The 6,723-nt window shown below is 43.8% G+C and overlaps 1 protein-coding gene across 4 annotated transcripts in view; it reads left to right on the top strand.

Moving 5' to 3' along the window:
• Positions 1-5,715: 5,715 nt before the first annotated feature.
• Positions 5,716-6,723, top strand: part of BRD3 (bromodomain containing 3) — a 57,306-nt gene continuing 56,298 nt past the window's right edge. For all 4 annotated transcript variants that reach the window (XM_032767439.2, XM_032767438.2, XM_075060592.1 and 1 more), the window contains exon 1: positions 5,716-5,873. The gene's annotated coding sequence lies outside the window, so the exon portion shown is untranslated. The remainder of the gene's footprint in view (positions 5,874-6,723) is intronic.

The raw sequence follows: 6,723 nt of genomic DNA, 5'->3' as shown, positions 1-6,723 counted from the left end.
CAAACTTGCTAAAGGTTTCACAGCAGGTTAGTAGCTAGGGCAAAATAAAACCCAGGTGTCCTGGCTCCCAGTCCGGTGCTCTAACCTCTAGGAAACACTGCTACTCCTGATTATAAAAATCAGACAGGACCCAATCCTGCCAGGTTCCAAGGCCTGGCTCCTCAAAGGCATTTGGGCACTTGACTCCCATTGTTCCTGGGGCTTAACAGCAATGATCTCTGAGAACCATTTTTGCACTGATGACATTAAATGGGATTTTCTGCAGATTTAGTTGAATCAGTGCAAAACCAGAGTGCAGGCCAGCCCTGGGAGGGGCACCCATTTTGCATAGACAGACAGATTCCCCTTTCCAATGCCAGCCATCTGTCACGTGTGTGTGTGTGTGTGTGTGTGTGTGTGGTGGTAAGGGGTTAAAAGCAACAGTGCAGTGTGGCAGAGTAAATAAACTGCAGGTGTGCAGTTAACGAGGTACTAATTGGTAACTGGGGGTGTGACTAAAAGGGACCACAGAGGCTAATCACAGGGCTTTTGTTGAAGGCAGAATGGCTGAAGTCCTGAGCTCCTTGAAGGAAAACAAAAGGCTGTTGAATGTTTTGTTTCTCTTTGCCTCCCTCTTGTACAATATGGGAAAACTGGAGCTCTGGTTCCCAAGAGTGGGCAGATTTTTAGGGTTTTGTCTATATTAGAAAATTGCACTGAATTAATTGAAGCAGCTTAGAAACTAGTTTAACTGGAGTGTTGCACCTCCTTTTACAAACCTTCTGATTGTGGGTTAAGAGTGCCTTATAGGGTGGTAGAGGATTCTCTAGGCCTAGATCCTCAAAAGTATTTAGGTGCCCAACTCCCCTTGGTTTGAGTTAGCTGCCTCTATACCTGTGGGAAATCTAGACTTTCCTGACATAAGCCAAATGGATCCAAGGCACTCTTATACCAAAGCAGAATGCCCGCATGCAAGGATTGTTCCCAATTAACAAAACTAGTTTAAACAATAAAACTAAAACAATTGAGTATGATTTTCTTGTGTAGACAAGAATTTACGGTATTCCTAGCAAAGGTTTGCTTTTCTTCACCGTGAGTGGATGCAGCTAGGCTCATCAGACACAAGAGTGGAAGTAGGTGAGCAATTGCCTTGTATGATGCTTCAGGATAAAAGCTGATAGGCCTGGCAGGTAGCATCCCCCTATATAGTATTGCATGCTTGGCTAGCTGCAGGGGAATGTTGTTATTCTGGGATTAATTCTGTCCTGAGTTACACCTGGTGTTACTTAGTGAGCATGCACCAGGGACAGTTGAAGACTGGTTGCTCTTTAGATTAATACAGCACTCTGAAGCATCAAGATGTGAAAGTCACAGACAGGTCACGGGCTCTGTGAATTTGTTTGTTGCCCATGACCTGTTCGAAACTTTTATGAAAAATAACTGTGACAAAATCTTCGCCTTCTTCATCTCTAAGGGGCGTTCAGACTTCTGTTAATTTCACATTGAGATGAGTGGGGTGCTGGGTTCAGACTGTGCAATTGACGGCGCACTTTGGCCTATGCTACAAAGGGAGTTTTGTAGCAGTCCAGTGGCCTATGGAAGTGCTATCCAGGGCAGGGGTAAATGCAGGTGATGGTCCAGAGGAAATCCTTAAGCCCAGGGCCAATAGGTGGTGACATCTGGCAACTCTGGGGTGATTTGTGCAGCGTGGTTGAATATCGGCCAGGAGGACCAAGCTGATGTTCACTAAGCCTGCACTAAATGTGGTTTTTGCCTTTGTGAGGACATAGTCTGATGCTTTCTTCTACAGTACCTATCTGCCATGTCCCCACAATGCTCTATCATATGGAAGGATAGAGTGCTACAGTGTTGCTCAGGGATGGGATGGGTCATCACTCAGAGGACAGCTTGCAAGCTGGAGCTGGTGCATGCTTTGACTCAATTTGTTGCTTTCCAGAGGTTTAAGCAGAGGTGTACTTGGTGTTCTGGAAACGTGTGAGATTCTACCAGTCAACCTCAATTTTGCGTTATCCAAGTTTTTGAGCAATTTATTATCTCCACTCACGGAGAATAATACCACTACCTAGCTCTTATATAGCACTTTTCATCCGTAGTTCTCAAAGCCTTTTACAAAGGAGGCCGGGATCGTTATCCCCAGTTTACATATGGGGAAATCGAGGCACAGAACAGTTAGTGATTTGTCCATGGTTGCACAAGAAGGCTGTAGCAGAGCAGGAATCAGAACCCAGTTCTCCTTCATTACTGTCTAGTGCCTTAACCATAAGACCTTCCTTACTCTGAAGCAGATTCTGGTCATTGCTGGAGGTAGCCTGTCAAACCTATCATACCATATCTACAGGGATGTAACCCCATGCTCTAGGTATCCCTAAATTTCTGACTGTCAGAAGCTGGGACAGGGGGTGGATCACTCAATAATTGCCCAGTTCTGTTAATTCGCTCTGAAGCATCTGGCACTGGCTGCTGTCAGAAGAGAGGATACTGGGCTAGATGGGCCATTGGTCTGACCCAGTATGTACCTTACAGACCAATAGTTGATCCAGGATTGCAAAATCTGTGTTCCTACTGTGCATTTTCAGTGAGATACTTATGATTCTCTACTAGAGTCATAGCTTCATAGATATTTGGAAATGAAGTCTGAATTGTGCGTGTGATTTTTTTCAAACCGAGTGTTTAAGGCCTTCATCCCACAAAATGGTCCATGCAAGCAGGCATAGGAGCAGAGCCCCATGGGAGTCAATATGATTCCATGTGAGTGCAGGGGCCCATCTGCACAGGACAGCTCACAGGATCAAAGCCTCATTGCTGTCACTAGTCCACATGGGGTATTAAGAGCTTCAGGCTGAGATCTATCCATGCTGCTTGTTCTCTCCTCTAGCTGGAGGAGGTTACTTTAGCTGAGCCTATTTCATTATTGCAATCAATCAGACCTTTCAATGGGACTGTTGTCTGAGGTGAAGCAGGGGGCTAAAGCCTTGCTCGCTGCAACACCAACAGTGCCGCAGAGGCGTGGCAGAAATGACTGTGTCCGTCAGCTCTATTTCCCTATTTATCTTTTCTTTTTCTAACTCATGATGCTGTCGGTCTGTGTGACCCAGGATCCTGAATTTGATTCTCAGCATATTGCACTTGGTGTTGCCAACTTGTATGGTTTGATTGTGAGTCTTGAGTTATTCAATGCTTTCCTTTAAGTTCCAGCTCTGGGAGTCATGTGATTATATGAAAATCTCAGATTTGTTGGGTTTTTTTAAATGTTTCTAGCCCTCATGATTGTGGAGAAAAGCTGGAAAACAAGAATTTTAAAGGCAATGACACCAAAGGAAAATAAAACAAACCTAAATGTTATTTTGAAGCCAATATCATGACTTTTTTGGAGGGGCAAACTAATGATTTTTGAATGCTCAGGGTTGGCAATGCTGATTACAGGTCTGCTTTTCAAAAGTGTTGAGAAGTGCAAGTTCCATTGAATCCAATGGGAATTACAGAGCTCAGCACCTCTGAAAATCAGGCCTTCCATATATTATTGCCAGTTGCTTTATTGCCTCTTATTGCAGCATAAAATGTAAGTCTTCCTCATTGTAGAATCTGAATATTTTTTAATAACTTGATGACTGGTTGTGGGTAGTATTTACAAGAGAAGGAAGGTTGAGTGTATGTAGAACAACCTTGCAAACTTCAGTTCAACCACTGCAAGTAAGTTTTTATCATATGGGCAAGTAGAAAATCTTTATTGTCGTTATCAATCAGCATAGTACAAACATGTAAATATTTGTGCTAAAGACAGTAAATTCTACAAGACACACAAATTCAGAGGGCCAAATTGTTAAATTTGTGACAATTATTCTAGCATAGCAATTGCAATTATTTTTTCCTTTTGCTACTTGGATGTTTTATTTGAGTGCAGATGAGAGTTTTGTCTCCTATATTTTTCATAATTGCCATACTGATTAGATTAGTGGTGCATTTTTTCCTGTGTCCTGCCTCTGACAGTAGTCAGGCTAAGATGCTTCAAAGGAAGGTATGAACATCCTCCTGTCCCACATGGACTATTAAGCCCAGATCCTGTAACCAGATCCATTAGCAAGGCCTCTCCAGTAGTGTGGGGAGTCCCATTGATTTCAACGGGACTCCACAAGGTCTGAGCTAGTAGATTTGGTTGCAGGATCGGGACCTAAGAGGGGAATGTTCATGGTAGTTACAGGTGTGTTTACCAGATTAACAGGAATAAATGTGGGTTTGGTTGTATAAGCAGATGCAGCCTCACATACTGTGGTGGCAGTGTTTTCTAAGAAATCTTTGAAAATAAGGTCCAGTGGTTCATGCTGTCAATGTGTTTCTGATTACTAAATCCATAGCAAGATGGAAGTTTGGAGAGGACTAAAAGCACATTTTGTGGGGGGGAGGAAGGGGGAAGCATATACAACACGTTTTGTATGTTTTATTTCATTTTTGGATAACTGCAAAACTCTCTAAATGGAATGTCCCTGACTATTCCTTTCCCCACTCCCACAAGAAAACAAAATCATAATTGTGATGAGAACAGGCCTGAGAAATTTAAGTCCCGTAGGTCACATTTTTCAGAAACGTATCCTCTGAAAACAAGGCCTTAGAATGAAAGTGCCTCCAACTACGGTTATAATAAATCAACTTATTAATTGGCATCTGTGTCTGGCTGTTTATATAATGAGCAGCATGGAAGCCTCTACTGGCATATGAATCCAGAGAGAAATCCCTTAACTACTTATTTTTTATACTGACATTCAAATGTTTCCTCTGGACTCATTTGTTTTCCAATTGCTATATTTTATTTTGTACTGAACGAACTGAATCATATTTTTGGTTATAATAATGTGTTGGTTTTTATATTGTTCTTTTTACCAATGTTTGTTGATTCAATTCAGCATATATTCTGTTGCTCTTTTTGTTACAACTTCATTGTGCTTCCTAGAATGTTCGTATCTGATGCTCTTTAGAGTGTGTTTTTAATATCTTATCTACACTTCATTTTTTTATGATTTGCATGTGTTGGATTATTGCATCATTTTTTGTTTTGGTTTGCAGTGGTTGATGCCTGATAACATTTATTATGAAATGCATCAACCACTACAAAACTGTAACATGATTTGCATTTGGATGCATTTCATGCCATGCTATTATGGCTTGCATTGGTTGCATTCTGTTTTTATTGTGACTTGTGTTGCTTGTTGCATAATAACTCTGAGTGCCCTCTAGCCAATGCAAACCATAAAAAAAAAAAAAAAATTATAGAAATACATTTCATATGACCTTGGTATACAACTGCACGCATGTTTCCAGGAGATAAAAACGCATTACAGGGCTCCGAAAGAATCTGCCCATTTCCAGTTGCACTTTTAAGGGCTCTTGTCGTTGTACCTTTAGAGAATGAGAGGAGCAAAGCCAGGCGGAGAGGGGAAGCCTGGATCTTCACCCAGCAATGTCTGCCCTTAGGGAGACCCCCAGCCAACAGATCTTTACAGATTTTTGCCACAAGCCCCTCACAAACCAACCCAGATCCTGCCTCTCCTGGGGAAGGAGCATGTTTAAATGTCAAACACACCCGCTGACCTGGGAATAACCCCCTACTGTTTCTCTCTTCTGCCCACTGGTCCAACGGAGGAAGAGTAGGGGGGAGACAGAATGGAGGAGCGCGGGGGATGCTGGGACTTGTAGTCCTCAGAACTACCGCTGTCCTTTCCCGTGCTTGGTGCAAAAACTGCCTTCCCCACATGGCTTTGCGCCTGGGCGCATGAGCTCTCCACAGCTTTAGCGCATCTATTATGCTGCCTTGCTGAGGATAAAAAGAAGAGCAACTGGAGGGACTATAAGGCAAACGTTGCTGGAGCTGCCGGGGCAAAGTAATCTATTTAATCTTACCCTTTATTCCTTCGATGCTTTGCTTTGCTTTGTTTTGCATTGCTAGCAGCGGGCCATGTTTTCTGGAGGAGGGGGAGTGGGGGGGAGGGGGTGAATGCAAAACCCACTTGGGAAAGGCTAATACGCTTTTTTTTTTTTTTTGCAAGCCCTTTAACGCTCCCCTTGGTTCTGCTGCCTTTGTGCATTGCAACAATGTAACAAAGCCAGCTGGAGATCGGATACAGTGTGGCTGCTGATTTCTCTCTCTCTCTCTCTTTATATTCTTCTTCCCCCTCCTCCTCCTTCTAACCCGGCGCCCAAAGCAGCCCCATAAGAAGCTCTGGGGGGGGGGGATGTCTGCAACTGAGACCCTCCCTCTCGCATTGCATCCCTCTCTCTGGCCGATCCCCCCCCCCCCCCCACGCCCCATCCCCCCAAAAAGCACAGGCTGGAGTTTGTGCGGCGCTGGGAGGTCGCAGTCCATCTTCCTTACGGAAGGGATTTTTTCCTCTCTCTCTCTCCTTCTGCCCGCCATCTTTCGAAGGGGAAAATTAGGGGCGAGGAAAAAGGAGGGCTTCAGGCTTCATATAAAATAATCATAATAATTAATAAAAGAGCCAAAGACCCGTTCGTAACTGAGACCAGTTGGGTTTACAGCTCCGCCAGTCCCCTGCAAGCAAATGGCTAGTCAGTTACCAGCCCCTAGTCAATTTCACAGGAGCACAAAGTATCTTCCCCCCTCCCTCCCCAGTCGCCTTTGCTGAGCTCTGAGTTGCAAGAAGCCGGAGAGAAGGAGTGGGGGCCATGGAAGTGTTTTCAAGGTGTGGAGTTGATCTCTGCTGTCTGGTTTTT

This window comes from Chelonoidis abingdonii, chromosome 24, assembly GCF_003597395.2.
Source record: "Chelonoidis abingdonii isolate Lonesome George chromosome 24, CheloAbing_2.0, whole genome shotgun sequence".
Lineage (NCBI taxonomy): Eukaryota > Metazoa > Chordata > Testudines > Testudinidae > Chelonoidis > Chelonoidis abingdonii.
This window is presented reverse-complemented; position numbering and strand designations above follow the sequence as displayed.